This window comes from Anolis sagrei, chromosome 4 (assembly GCF_037176765.1).
Source record: "Anolis sagrei isolate rAnoSag1 chromosome 4, rAnoSag1.mat, whole genome shotgun sequence".
In the NCBI taxonomy this organism is placed as follows: domain Eukaryota; kingdom Metazoa; phylum Chordata; class Lepidosauria; order Squamata; family Dactyloidae; genus Anolis; species Anolis sagrei.
The window spans coordinates 190,265,200-190,280,265 of record NC_090024.1 but is presented as its reverse complement, the minus strand read 5'-3'; positions in this window follow the sequence as shown (position 1 = coordinate 190,280,265).

The following is a 15,066-nucleotide window of genomic DNA, read 5'->3' as shown; positions in this document are numbered from 1 at the left end:
TTTAATCTTGTTCTCTGTAATGTTTACAGCTCTTCCCATTTTTATACTGTCTTACAGTACCAATTTGAATAGCATGTTCTCAAATTCTTTATCTAAGTTATTAATAAAAATGTTGAACGCTTCTAGACCCAAGACAGGCATTTGTACAATAATGACCATTTTATAAGCAAATTGTATACAATTTTAGTGTAATCAATGTCCCCTACATGAATGAGGCAATTGGTTTCTTGCAACTCTAATGCTGGTGGAGTCCACATTCTTTACTGCATTTGTAGACCTTTCTGAACAAACCTATGACATTTGAGTAATTTATGCACAATTTAATTTGGGGGGGGGGGTTATAGTCATAAAAACATGCTTCATGCCAAGACAAGATTATCACACTGTATTGTGCATCTGCACAGACATAATTCCATACATCTGGGGAAGTCTGGAAAAATATCCAAGAGTAGTAATTCATCAGAGGTCATTGTATCAGAGCATGCATATTTATTGATATCGGGAACACATGGAAACAATGTGTTTGCAGATTACGACCTCCCAGAGAGTCAGGAAGATGCAGAACAGATAGACCAGCAAATCTTGTGGTCCAGTGCAACTACTGATATTCTAAAGCTTACACAGGTACTTAATGGTGTCCTATGCACCCCTTAAGCACCAGAATCAAAATCACAAAAATACCTGTACAAAAAGGACAAAATTGAAATGATCGACCTATTTGCAGTGATCCTAGTAACAATAATCTGAAAAACCAATTCCAACATAATTCCTGACAGTGCCTCCATGTCAGCCTTGCAAGGAACATACCAATCAACGTACCCATGGCAGACATACCTTGAAGGCATTCCACAACATTTCTTGCATCACATAGATAACATACCTCAGTGTTCAGAGAGCAGCAAAGGATATACTGTATGTAGTCACAAACATCAGTATGAGATGAGCAACTGTCCTCAGAGGCCCATCCTGTCTACCTTGGTCTGGCATTTGTTAGTCAAGTACTTAACTCTGCTTGCTAGTAGCTAGCTGCTCCGACAGAGAAGGAATCAGCTTGACATTGGCTAGTCCATTTTGAGCCATAACACCAGAAGAGCAAAGGAAATCATTGTGTGAAGTTGTGTTGCTTCTTTTCCACTAGGGTTTTTGCCAGGAAAGAGAGACATAAAGTACTATCTCTTTTGATGCCTCAATCTCTGGTATCCATTTGCAGCCCCTCTTGTGTTTCAGGTTTTCCACTCCCCCACCTCTTCTGCCTCCTTTCTTTTCAGGATGGAAATCAGTTAGAAGGGCTCTCAGACCGAGCTGGGATATTTGTGCTTTTGCTGTTAAGCTGCAGAGGAGCCATGATAGATATTGCTCTAGCCACTAGAGTCTAGAAAAAGCTAGTTGAAACAACAATTATTATTATTATTATTGTTATTATTATTATTAAAATAGTCTTTCTCCCATCATAATCACAATCTCTCACAGAACCTCTAGTGGTTTAGAAAAAGCTAGCTGAAACAACTAGACCACTAGAGGTTCTGTGAGAGATTGTAATTATGATGGGGGAAAGACTATTTTAATAATAATAATAATAATAATAATAATAATAATCATCATCATCATCATCATCATCATATCTTTATTTATATTCTGCTCTATCTCCTCAGAGGGACTCAGGGCAGATTCCAAACATAAAAGGCAAACATTCAATGCCCGAATACAACAACAATACATCCATACTAACAAAATTTAAACAACCCAATATATAAACACAAATTATGACTTAACAACTACAATTAAATAAAAAAACACAGCCTATTATAACAGACATACAACAAAACATCAAACATTGAATAGAAACAACAATTTCCCAGTTCCTTGGGGCAAATGGATTGATTATTGCTCAAGATTTCTATTGAGCTGTTGGGGTGAGTAAGGCACTGATGGATGGTAACTATTAATCAAAGGTATAATGGTAGTATTACCAACTCCTCCTCCTCCTCCTCGTAAGCCAGTGAAGAAAGAAACATCTTCAGCCCTTTCTCTCATTCCCAAGAGCCGTGCTTGGAACAGGGGTGGAACTGAGAGGAGGGAATCCTTTGATGACCGCAGTGTCTGAGTTGTTCTATTGTGGTTTGTCAAATAGTATGGACCTGAGCCATTTAGGGTTTTAAGCGTAAGAACCAGCACATCGTATTTAGCTCGGAGGCAGACCGGCAGCCTGTGGAGCTGTCCGCAACATGGGAGTGGTTCTCTCCCTGAATGGCGCTCCAGTTAGTAACCTGGCTGCTGACCATTTGAAGCTTCTGAACTATTTTCAAATGCAGCCCCACATAGAGAGCATTGCATTAGTCCAAATGGGATGTGACTAAGACATGGACTACCATGGCTAAGTCAGGCGTCTCAAGCAGCTGCAGCTGGCACACAAGTTTTAACTGTGCAAAGGCGCTCCTGTAGATACTCTAACTGAAGATAGAATGATGTTTTCCATTAGGGTTCCAGAAGAATATTTCAAGGGTTAAAAAACTGAGAAAACCTGAATTAGAGTCTAGTGCTGTCATTGTTTCTGAAGTCAATGGGACAGCAAAATTCTTAGCTTCAAAAAGAACTACCCAAGATGGTGAATCTATTTGGGAGAATAGTCCCTAGCATCTTGGATAAACCCTTTAAAGGATTAAATCCCAAAGCAGATTCATGGAATCATAGAATTATTGAGTTGGAAGAGACCTTGTAGGCCATTCATTATTTCAATAGACATCAGAGCTACCAGCTAGCAGAGCTACAATGCCCAATAAGCAGAAGGTTTGACCGAAAGAGTGTTACTCAATTGTGAAAGGCCACTATCTAGAAAAAACTCACATAATGTAAGGGTTTTATGAAAAAGCAAGGGTAGAAGTTCCAATCTCAAATCACTCATCCTTGCAGCCAAATGTCTGAGAAGAAGCCCTGTCTGACAAGCTTTCCAATAAGACACTTCACATTACACAGAAAAACAAGAGTAATCATGTATTGTTGAAGGCTTTCAAGAGTAATAATACTGCCCATAATGTGTCTGTATTGCATCCTTGTGAGAAGAACAGTTTTTGCAATGGGGAGAGAAAAGGGAGCCATTCGAACAAGGAAAAACAGGTGCTCCAATAAGCTTACAGACACAATAATACAATGATCTTGCCAAAAGCTATTTGGAAAAGAAAATTTACATTGAAAGTGAATACTGTGTATACTTCTGTATAAGATCATGTATAAGTTGATGATAGGTTTGGGATCCAAAATTATGGATTTGATATGACCTGTGGACAAATCAAGGGTCATTCTGCAGAGAGTGGAAAGCACCAGCACTGCCTCAGGGTACAAGCCACCCTTGACTGCTGCCGCAATCATTTCCCTGCCGAGGCATTCAAAAAGGCCATAAGCAGTGTCATGGCAGAGAGAGCTTCCTTTAGGTTCTCCTGGGATGGACTAAGCTTTCATCTGTTATTTTACTCAGATATAGGTTTTTATTAAATAAGAGTTAAGATACAGTATTTTATATGGACCCATAGATAAGCTGACACAGTTTTGAAGGTTGATATTTTTTACTAAAATTTCTAGATGTATGCATGAATACATACAATATATATAATAAGGCCTTTTGTAATTCTAATTGTAAAGTAAAGTGCCATGGGAACTTCAGACAGCAGATTTGGGGTGACTTGAGTATTACTGTTTTTTTTATTACCATGGAAAAGGAGACATTTTCTGGAAGTCCAGGAGGACAATGGCAGCACTCTGTTCTAGATTGTTCAAGTGCAGCTAGATGGTCAGTACAAATAGTCACGCTCCACACAGTCATGCAGGCCACACGACCAGGAGGTGTCTATGGACAACACAGGTTCCTCAGTTTGGAAATGGTGAAGAGCACCTCCCCTAGAGCTGGAAATGAAAGGAGAAGCTTCTGCCTTTATCTGTGTATTTGTGTCTAATTGTATTTCATTGTAACAGGGCATTGAATCTTGGCCTGTGTCTGTTTATATGCTGCAATCCACTCTGAGTCCCCTCAGGGTGAAGGGCAAAATACAAATAAAGTGTTGTTGTTGTTTGTTTGTTTGTTACATAACAAGATGAGCACACAGCAAACAAGATCACTATGCTGGCTTTTGTATTTGATCACAGATCGGACACTTCCCAAGTGTCTAGGACTGTGTGATGTATCGGCATGCAGATCTGAGTAGGGTGGCCTTTGCAGCTGATAGATGGTCGTTTTGTCAGCACTGATTGTTTTTAAATGCAGGCCAAGATCTTTGGGCACTGCATTATTATTATTATTATTATTATTATTATTATTATTATTATTATCCTTGGCTGCGGGGAAGCATTTGATACCTTTGAAGCTGGGGTTGCACAGCCAATAGCAGTAGAAACCCATAATAAAAGGCACACTGGTGTAGATGTCTGCTGTGCTAGTACTTGAACAGGATCTTAGTATGTGATCACTACTTTGTAATCACAGCTGTTTACTATGTGGAAGGCAAGTTTTAGCCTTGGAGATTGAGGAGAATAAGAGGTCAATTAAACTGGCCATTATTTTCATTTTGACTGTGTGCACATACTCATAGAGAACATCTCTTTTCCCATCCTACATCATAATAGTTACAACAGCACCTACACTGACTGAAAGTCATGATGACAACATGACATCACCATGTTATTATTAGCCAGAGTATAGGGTTTAGTTATACTTCTATGTTCATCAAGTCCTAGTCAAATAAAGGACTATCATTGTAATCCAACTACTCAAACAAAAGAGATTCTTGCTTATTGTGCAAATAGCTGTGCTTCTAAACAAGTTTCAGGAAGACAAATAATCATTCCAACTCACAGGCCTCAACAGATCATGGTTTCATGGCAGTTTTTGCCAAAGGATTATTCCATGAAATAATTCAATAAGTTTGGTACTAGTCTTGTGATTAATACCCCCACTTATTACACACACACACACACACCCAAAATTAAACTGGAAATGTTGTGTAGGCCTCTCTCTCTCTCTTTCTTTCGCACACACACACATTATTTTTCAAGCTCTCTCCTTCCCTCCCTCCCTCTCTTTTCCCTCAGACATTTTAATATTCTTGGCTTCTGCCAGGGTTGGTGGCAATGCCAAGAGAACAACCAGGCTTTATGTACATTTTGGCACTGAATAAACTCCCAGCTAAGCTAAGAATCGCTAAAACAGCAAAATATTGAAATAACGACAACAGAAGAAGAAGAATTTCCCAAAACATCAACTGAACTCTTAACCACAAATCTCTACTTGCTGTTTACTCAGCATTGACAGCTGAAGCAAATCTGGATTCTAAGATCACCCCACCCCCAATAATCTGTCATGCCTTTGTACATGTCATTAAGTTTCTTCTCCATCTTCCATCCTTCACATTCCTTTGTTTTTCTCCTGCTCCCCCTTCATCTGCTGACTGATTTCAGTTCTTTTGTTATATCTTCACACAGATGGGGAAGCCAACAAATCTATGTTGTGCCATCATTTCCGCATACAGTCAGCCTTCCACATTCACTAGGGTTAGTGACATAGGGTCAGACCCATAGTCAGAAAAAAAAGGGGGGGGGGTAAACCATTTCATTAGCAAATCATGTGAAGGGTAGATCCATAACGCAAAATCATTTACATTCTTTAACTAATTTTATATTTTTATTTAGACCTAATTAAATCAAATTTCTATATTTGCTACAAAGTTCCAAGTCTTAAAAAAACCTGATTGGAAATTTAGTGGTTACAAAAGAAGACCACAATGCCTGATGGGAACACCTGAAAACTGTCTAAATACATTTCAACAAAAATCAGGCTCCATTGATAAACTTCGGTGAACACTCAAGAGTCCAGGTCCAGTCAGTCTTTCTTGCCCCATTGTGCTTCTTATGTATGTTTTAAAAAGTTTAAGAGTTGAAAATGACTTTTAATTTGTAGCTGTTAATACTGGTAATATTGCAGAAATCTGAACAAGTTTCTTCACATTCAAAAAAACTATCTATCACAGACAAGATATACTTCTAGTGCATTCAATGGTTTTTCTGCAGGTGTCATCTTTTTTCTACAGGTCAAACTCTTCCATCAGTGTGTCAGTATCTTGAAGGCATTCATTGTAAAGTTCTGTGCACTTGTTTAAGTTGAATTTTAAATGACCACAATGAATAGGGAGGAACACTTGCAGTTCCTGAAACATTTCTCTGTGCCTTGTAAACTTTTCTTGAAGCTGACTACAGAATAAAATCCAGAAAAGGGATGTACACATTTAGCCTATACTATTCCATTGGTGTTGGTGAAGTTGCCTGAATGTTGATTTTACAAGTCTGCCTTGAACAGATGTGAGAAATCCTAAATTCTCCAACTATAGACTCCACCACTGATCTTGCTGTGTCAAAGATCTCCTGAAAATTATTTCACAGATCTGTGCACATCTTCCTGGCTTTTTCTAAGAGATTGTTAAGATGTTGCAGGTTACAGAAAATGTCAATATCTACTCTCTGTAATGTTTTGCTAAACTGAAAGGATAATGAGAGAAGCTTTCTTAGGATGTGTATGGTTACTACAAATTCAGCATTCAGAACAGCTAAAAGAAGGTGTCCAGCTTGGGAAGAAGTCTCACTGTTGCATAGAGGACTCTCTTTTAGTTCTTCAAGTGTTCTCACCACCACAATGTATAGATCAACAAAACATAAACTACATCATGTTGCTCAACCCAACAGGTTCCACAAAGCAGCAACAGGGGTATTTGCTCTTGATTCAGGGAAACAGTCTTAGATATTTTTCTTCAACAGTTCCAATCTGATGAATCCCCGAAGAAACTGCACACGTAAGATATTGTTACTTGGCAGTTCCAGACAGGTGAAATGCTGCAAGTCTTTGCTAAGTCTAGATTTAGAGAGAGAGTGAGTGAGCACTACAGTGGATGTAGCCAGCTGTTGGATACTTCTGTGATATAATTGCCTGTGCACCACTAATATGGCCACTTATATTAGCAGCTCCATCATAACCCTGTCCACACAAGTATTGCAAGTTTTTTCCACTCTTTTCAAAATAATACCTGCAAGTCCTTTACCTGTCATATCACAAAATTATCTTCACAAAACCTATAAAATCTTCTCTTATTCATGAAGCTTCAATATCAATGTACCTTACTGAGAGCGATAACTGTTCCGAGGTACTCTCACATTCAAAGTTTTATCTGCCAAAAGAGAAACATGTGATGCACTGCATTTTTCAACCATATTTTACTATCTTGTCACCACAAATGCCTATTAGGTTATTCTATATTTGAGGGCAAGTATACTGGGTATTCATATACTGCCGTTTCGAGATGAATTTTCAGGTCAGTGTCTTCTGATCTATCACAAGATCTCAACAAAGCCCTGAAATTACCTTCATTGTTCAAAGGTCCTACACAGGTAAAAGGTCCTGAATCATTGCTCCATTTTAAAGTCAATTCTTGTCAGCCACAAAGAACAAGAATTTCCACATTTGGCAGAAGTCTCTTTCTGTTTTCTTATGCTTTCTTCTTATTTTCTTCTTTTTTTTGGGGGGGGGGGGATGTGACAGGTTGCATCAAGATGATTTCCACTGTGAAGTAGCAGGATGTTTTCAGTCAAGCACAAGTTGTTCTGACTGTACTCTGTTTTTTGGTGTCCATTGAAGACCTGTATTGCATCTTTCCATCAAACAAATGATTTAGCAACCAATGCACCAAACTTTCGATGACCATCTTTACCCTCACCTTCTTCTCCAAAAACAACACAACACATTTTCTCCAAAAATGTTGATTAGAATCAGAAATAGAGCATTTTGAAAGATCTCTTATGGATATATTTTCACTTTAAATTGGAATATCTAAAAATCAAGATGTGTGACCCACACATTATTACATTTTTAGAAACTGCATAAAATACATTTAATCTGGTACCTAGTTATTCAAAAATACTTGATAGTTTAGGGGAAATTACAGTTCAAACTTAAACCAAACACAAATTATCATAATTGTTATATACCTGGAAACATTGTATATTTTATTTGAACTTAAGTTTTTCTTATGGAGTTTAACCTGGAGAGTCCGATTCTGATGTCAGTTTCAGTGGATTACATTGTCTTCATATCAACAATGTCGATTGAACATCCATGACATCAAAACGTGGTTGTTCCCACTAGGTTTGCTATTGCTGCTGTTGCAATGTAAATTGGCAGAAAGGTAGATAATGATAGCGTGAATAAATTATCAACATTTGGTTGAGATAGTGCATGAAGATGGTGCATACATAGCATTCTGGAGGAACTCTAAATTTTGCTTCTCATAGGCTTAGCATGGGGATTTGGTTAACTGGCTAAAATTCATAAGTACATCAGGTTTTTGTTTTGAAACAGGAAACATTTTAGATGAGGTTTGAACCAACCCCCCCCCCCAACCCCCCCTATTGGCTATGGGCTTGCATAGGGCCTCAGTGAAATTAAAAAACAATGAAATAAAAAGATTGCTATTTTTTGACTTGAGATAACATCTCTTTAAGAATTTTTAGGACATCTAGCACAACTTAATGGTCAACTTCCCCTGGAAGCAAGCTATAGAATCGCATTGGAAGATCTAGAAATTCCTAGAGAGGTGTTCTCTTTAAAAAATTCTAGGCCCACTAATGTGACTGGAATAAGTTGACCATAGGATCACACTGGATGGCTTAGAGATCCCTAGAGATAACATTTTTAAACCAATCTGTTAATAATCAAACCCACAAAGTCAAAACTGCAAATGAGGAAGGAAGATTGTAATGTTATGCCAGTTTTGTCATAACTTTTTACACTGGTCCCGAAGTCTATATTTTGTTGATATAATTCACCTTATAAGTCCCATCAGAACATCAGTGGTGATACTTCTAGTTGGTTTCTGTGCTTCACAATGATGAGTTATAAAGCTTCAGTACTCGGACACATCTCTCCCCTTTGCACTCTGGTTAATCTCATTTTAGGGAAGCTTCATCTTAGATACAAAAGGCTTTTTCCTCCTCTATCCTCCAGTCTTTTCCTATGCTGTTTTCCTTTTGATACATAATATTCCAGCCTCTATTTGCAGGGAGGGGGCTTTTATTCTCCCCCCCCCCCCAAGTTTCTTTTAACTTTCAAGGTCAACAGGGACAGACAATGCCACCAGTGCCTGTTTGATATGTGAGCGCTATTGGCGTCCATTGCCACGGTTTCCGTGGTAACACAGTAACCATTAATTTTCAATTAAACTAGACAAAAAGCCCGATGACAGCTCCAGGTCTGCTGAAGATGTCAAGAATCCGTATTAATATACAGCAAGAGAGCATAATTGTGTGTCCATCTTCCCGAGCAACGAAAATGGGGGGATAATTACCAGCTAGAAAGCCACTCTATAATTTTGTTCTTACTGTCACCACAACCCTACATATTAGCATAAATTAAAAGCAGGGTTTATTGTTACCAAAGTGCATTGATATTTTGAGGGTATTTTCTTCCCTTTTAACTGTTTGTTGTTGATGGGTGATTCCTCGACTCGTGGCAGCTTGTACCTTGGGAACATTCTAGATGTGGAAAAGTAACAGCTGAGGTCTTAAAAATGTCACCAAGGTAGAAAGAACAAAGAAGAATTCTTACGGAAGGAGATAGGGATGACTTGAGGAACTGAATTTTCTATTTCTTCACATATCCAGGCAACACAGTAATTAACTATCTCATTTCTATATAGCCCTTAATGTCAGGATCCTCAGATCTGGTACATCTCAATTCTTTGCTAACTTATAATTTACATCTTGGACATGTCAACACTGGAACATTTTCATGCCTATTTTATCACATTGCAAAGAGTTTCTCACTTGCATCTGGAAGCTTCCTTTCTCATAAACTGCAGTCACTTTATTAATCAGCTGCTTTAGATTTGGAATTATGGGTTATCTCATTTTACTTGCAGAGAATCCAAAATGAAAGAGACACAGACTTTATATTCTCAGTTGCGTAAGTGATAGGATTGATAAATGTCCACCCAGTGCCAACGCTAACTTGAGAAGATGCTTCCCCACTTCCTGTGTCTTGTTCTCTTTCCAGCAAGACTGTTGGTGTTCCACGATTAGCACCACAGTTGACAATATTGTTATTACTTCTCTCTTCAACACTCACCTTGAAGTTGGAATGGATGTAAGTCTGTAACCACTGAGTTGCTGGTGACAGATGCTGAATTTATGAATTTAAGTGAATGGAAAAGCAAGTTCCTTGTATCATATACAGAGAAAGCTGTCCTTCAAAAGGGAATTTAGTGTAATTACCCTTAAGGGAGCTATCCTCACACAGTCAGTCACAACACTGACCTGCTGGCTAGGATCTGACAGGGAAATTACAGGTTGTGTATTCAACAGAAAGGGCTTCCTCCCTTCTCAAAAGAAAGGGAAAATGGAAGAGTTTTTAAATGAAAAGTATCAGCTTCTGGGTTTTAAATCAATTTCTTACACTGGGGATTTTCTTTTCTCTCCCCCCCCCCCCCTTTTTGGTAGCCAAACGAGTGTCTTTTTTGTGAAGGGATGAAATGAGCCTCATGATATAATCCTGGCTGATGCTATTGTCCTGTCTTCATTCTGTTTCTGTCACCACAAAATCCATCTTCATTTACTTTGTCGACCATTAATTTCAGAAGGAAGGAATGCACTGTGAAGATGCCCATGGGGTTCTTAGGACAGAACTACATGTTATCCCAGAGTGTATCTACACTGTAGAATTAATGCTGTTTGATGCCGCTTTAACTGTCATGACTCAATGCTATGGTATTATGGGAACTGTAGCTTGGTGAGGCACCAGCACCATTTGATAGAAAAGGCTAAAGAATTTGTAAAACAACAGCTTCCATGATGCCATAGTTAAAGTGCTGTCAAACTGCATTAATTCTACAGTGGAGCTGCATCTTTGGAAAACACATAGGATCCCAGTATTTGAATGTAGTTGCAGAAAAAAGGAACTACAGAATGGAAGACTGTGCTTATTAACTCATGCTCCTTTGGAACTCCCACCTCAGGCTGTTTTTTTCCTTCCACTTAGCTTTAAATCTCTTAAAATATCTTTATTCCATCAAGCATTTAATTCATCCGGTCAGTTTGTTTTTTGTATTCTATCTGCTATCCCCCCCCCCCCCCCCCATATTTAGTTTTATTTGGGCATTTCATGTAAAGTTTTGTTTTAAAATTCCAGTATTAGCCACCATGGGCATCTTTTAGATGAAGAAGTGAGAGGGGTGTGTGCTCTTTTAAAACAAATGAAGGACAGGAATTGAGATTTTAAAAAAGGCACGGGGGACAGGTTCAATCCCCTACCACTTGCCACTACTTGCCTACAAATGCCCTGTAGCATCAACGTTACAAATTAAATACAGGTTTGGAATCCTTGTCTGGTATTACTTCTACCCTTAGAGTTAAAAAAAGTGTTTGCCTTCTGGAGCCTATCACATGATGCAAGGTCCGTTTCATCAGACATTCGTAGGCAAAAAATCTGCCACAAGTATTCTTTATAAAATAGGAAACAATGGACTTTACTTGTCTTTAATTTCTCTGCACATATCATGTGTGTGTGATGGGTAGACTTGTGTGCATCTCAGCTTCTGTGCTAGTGATGTTGCTTTCAGGATAGGTTTTGGGGACAGTATTTTCATTCTACTCAATTCTCCTTTGCCAAAATGGCCAGCAGTACACTTCCAATAGCAATCAGAGAAAGACCGTGAATGAAGCATAAATGTCTGTGCTTTCCCAGTATTGTTTCAATTGATATTGTTGTTGTTATACATTTTGGAATTGTGCAGCTCCATAGGAACAAACAGATGTTTTTTTAAATGTTTTTCCATTGAGGTGGAGGTCACAAACATGTGTGGTTATGCAAGATCTGCCCCCAAATAGTTTTTTAAAAGGAAGATGGTGATGTAGCAGACTGGGAGGAGTCACATCTTGACTGTGTGATAAGTCTGACACACATAATTGTATTAGATATAGAAAGAAAACAAGCATGTGAGATAGGGTGGGTGGGTTTCCAGTCTTCAGCTAGCATTCTTAAACAGCAGGCTGCCTACTTAAAAATATGTTTTCTAAGGTATGTGTGATAAGGTTCTTAGAAAGAGTGGTGCTGGCATTTGGCATTTGGCAGACCTTTGAATAAAGTTATTACAGTAATGAATTAAACCCTTGTGCTGCCAGGTTTGAAGACCAACAAGTCTGGAGAGAGCATGGATGAACTCCCTCTGTCAGCTCCAGCTCTCCGTGTGGAGACATGAGAGAAGCCTCCCACAAGGATGGTAAAACATCAACACATCTGGTATCCCCTGGGCAACATCCTTGCTGACTGTCCATTCTCTCATACCAGACACAATTTGCAGTTTCTCAAGTCGCTCCTGACATGGGAAAAAATTAAATAAGAATTCTACTCCCCAAAATGAAATTTTCCTTTAGTCCCCAAACTTCTAGCACTGCTGTAACATAAATTTCACTTAGAAATATAATATCAACATCCAAAGAAAGGGGGCAGGCAGAATTACCAAGGAAATGGAAACAGAACTAATATAAGAGTTCTAGGTAAGAATGATTTTCAGACTTTCTACAATGCTACAGATTTGGGCTTGGAGGAAATTTTAATGTGGAGAAACAATTTTTACGGGGGCAATTCCCTCATTTTGCCCCTACCCATACTTAAACCACTGCCACTGTCAGTCCTAGAAAAGTGGGCATTAAATCTAAACAATGTGGAGGATTTGTTTTGTTTAATTTCTGCAAACAGGCTTTGGTATCAAAAGTTATGCCTGATATGCCACTGGCTGCCACTCCTGCTATAACAAAATTTAGTATCTAGATTGGGTGGAAGTCAACAAAAAATTTCAGTAGGACATAGATTAACTAAGAATCTCAAAAATCTAATATTTTGACTTTTAATATTCATCAAACAAACTATGACATCACACAAGAGAAATGTTTTTAAAAACCAACTTTAATATCCCTAGTGAAAGCAGTACTAAAAAGTGCAATTATTAGTAATTCCAAGATGTCACTCCCCTGAGTGTATGAGTTGTTTAGCTTCTCATTTGATCTTACAGAGTACTGAAAAAACATTGAAAGAATGAATAGATTCTGAACCCCAACCCTACATTCACAGGTGGAATGCATTCTTTTCTACATACTGTCAAATTTTATTAAAGACTGAAACACAAACAGGCAGCACTGATTTTTTTCCCATCAGACATGTATCTGAGTCTGACACTCTGAACCAGCTGCATCAGTTACTGAGATTCCAAGAGTTTCAGTGATAAAAGCAAGAACTACTGTTGCCTCAATGTAAGCAGAGTGTTAACCTAAAAGTCTGCCTGAGTCAGTTGCACACACCATCATATGGAGGAAAATAGGCACTATTTCATTGTGGGAACTTACTCCAAGGGTGCATCAGTATTGCAGATATAATGCATCTTTGGCACCACTATAACTGTCATGCTTAATGCTATGGTATCCGGGAAGGTGTAGTTTTACAAAGCTTTCTGTGTTCTCTTCTAAAGAGTGATGATGCTTCACTCCAGTGGTGCAATGGGTTTAACAATTGTGCCGGCAGGACTGAAGACTGATAAGTCGGAGGTTTGAATCCAGGGAGAGCATGGATGAGCTCCTTCTGTCAGCTCCAGCTCCCCATGTGGGGACATGAGAAAAGTCTCCCAGAAGGATGGTAAAAAAATCAAAACATCCGGGCGTTCCCTGGGCAACGTCCTTGCAGATGGCCAATTCTCTCACACCAGAAGCAACTTGAAGTTTCTCAAGTTGTCCCTGACATGAGAAAAACCCAAATTACAACTCCTTGACTGTGAGAAATCCAAAGTGATTTCACTGGACCCTAAGGGATACAGTCAGGCACCTGTGAAAACAGGAAAAATAGAACTGTCTTTCTATGATGTTTGACATTCCTGATCCAAATCTGGATTTCATAGGGTATTAAAAGGTACACATTCTGTTAAATGTTTGTTAATAAAAGTATTTATAGATAATTATGTATACATCATGCTTTGTTAAACAATAGGCAATAAAATCAAAATAAAAAATGAGAATAGCAACAAGCATTTATTTAATAATAGAAGGGGAAAGAACTATTTCAAAATCCAGAGTTTTCCTTGCCAAAATCTTCATAAAGATAGAATAAGCTGGACCTCCCTGTGGTGGGATTTCCATAACTGAGGGGCTGCTAAGCTTTGTCTTCTGTACTCAGTAGCTGAACCTCTAGAGGTGATCAGAGAGGCAATAACCCTGCTACTGAAGATCTCAAATTTCAAGTATACTTGTATGGGAAGGAAAAAAATTATAATTATTTTAGCCTCAAGCACTTCATGCATAAATACAGTTAATATGTTTTTAATAAGAGGCATATTTTGGGAAGTTCACTCATTAAGCAATAACTCATTAAAGGAAGTAAAAACAAGTAATTTTACATCAATTGATCCATTACCTTTTGGTTCATTTGGGGGGGGGGGGGGGAGGTTTAAAAAATGGCCCTGCAATGGAAGGATTCCCTCAGAATGCTTAATAGCTGGTTCTGCTCTTTAAAAGTAACAAGTAAATGCTAATCATTACATTTTAAAAGATGTTACCAATTGTTATGTTATTATTTTTACAGCAGGAACGTTGTTACACTCATTTGTTCTCAAATGAAAAACACTGCAAATAACACCATTACTTTTGACACATTGCTTCCGAGCTTTGAAGAAAGAGGGCAAAATGAATGCTCCTTTAGCAGATGTAGCTTTTACATTTGCATTATTGATGTAAGAAATGGAAACAATTTAGAGGTGCCAAACAGACACCCTTAGTTACATAATGTCTTCAGAATTATGTATTAAATGAGGATGTAGCAGCTGCAATTTCTTCTCTCCTTAGTTTGTGACATTGCCTCTTTCCCATCCCTGAAGTACGAACCCTAGGTACATGATGTGTACAGACAGGAGACAGGGCAGCCAAGACAGAACAAACAAGAAAAGCTGCAGTCGCTTTGTTTCCTATTCTGCCTGGATTTTTTAAGGCACAATGGGAATT